This window comes from Arachis hypogaea, chromosome 8 (genome assembly GCF_003086295.3).
Source record: "Arachis hypogaea cultivar Tifrunner chromosome 8, arahy.Tifrunner.gnm2.J5K5, whole genome shotgun sequence".
NCBI lineage: Eukaryota > Viridiplantae > Streptophyta > Magnoliopsida > Fabales > Fabaceae > Arachis > Arachis hypogaea.
The window spans coordinates 11952301-11953664 of NC_092043.1; positions in this window are offsets into that span (position 1 = coordinate 11952301).

Genomic DNA, 1364 nt, shown 5'->3' on the forward strand with positions numbered 1-1364 from the left:
CTGCTTCCGATGAGCAGACGACACCGACGAACACAGAGAGTGAGAGAGCGCTCTGCGATGACAACGACGCGGTGCTGCAGGGGTATGGGTGCTGCGGTGGTTTTGGTGGGCGGTGGCTGCGGTACGGGGATGTGGGGCTAGGTTTTTTTGCATTTTTCCTTTTACTTTTCAGAAAGGAGAGGAGATGAGTGGTGGCTTGGGAGGAGTGGGAAGCTTTCGGGTAGTCCACTAGGTTTAGGGGATTTTTTTTATAAAAATAAAAATGGTACCGTTTTGGAGGATTTATCAAACCGAAAGACCTAAAAAACCGATCGGTTCACCGGTTCGACCGATTTGTTTACCGATTTTTTGTTATACAGTTTTTCAGACGAATCGAACCGTTCTAGTGATCGATTTTTGGTTAACTTAATTGAACCGATCGGTCCGATTTGGTTTTCATAACTATGATTAAAATAGTATGATAATAATTTAAAGAGAAATGGATTATGCGTAAATTTAATTTTAAAAAAAATAGTATTTCTGATGAACTATTTTACTTTTATGTTTTAAAAATATATCTAAATAAAAAAATATCTGCAACAATAATTCACACTTTTTCTAAAGAATAAGTTATGTTTTATTACATGTGTAAAAATTTTAATGATGCATTGAAGTGGTTTCTCATAGTTAAGTTTATCTTTTTATTTAATATAAAACCAACTACAACTAATTATGGTATAATAATTTTTGCAAATTATAAAAATCCATTAAATATTGACTTTGTTCAATTTTTTCTTTCTCAAACAATTTCTATAACAATATATAAAGGAAATAAGAGAGTTTCGTGTCCAATTTTCACTTTTTCATCTTATTCCAATTACTAAACAATAATAACTATAACCGTCATACAAAAATTTGGTAAAAAATATAATTATCAATCAATTTTTTAATTTTTTTATACCGTTTTTGTTTACACATAACTTTTACTCATGTTATCATCGGTTTTTTTTCTACGGAGTACATGTAGTACTCTCACTTTACTTTTACATGTTAGTTAGTCTAAGCTGATTTATTTTTTTATTTAATTTCAACTGTTAAATTTAGCTTTCTAATTTGAAAATATAAATAAAAACATTAATTTTTTAACCGCTAAATTTTAATGATTATTTCAAACAGAGAAAATCGTAAAAAATATAACAAAACAAAGGTCAAAATAGTAATTATACTCATTTTATTTTTTTTATCAACTCACATATTTAGTAATCATTTTCAACCAAAATAGATATCATGATGATTAAACGATCCAAAGTTGAAATGAAATTCACGCAAGGCAACACGTTTGGTTCCCAATCTTCTATAATTATTTTTTTTAGTAATGGTTATAT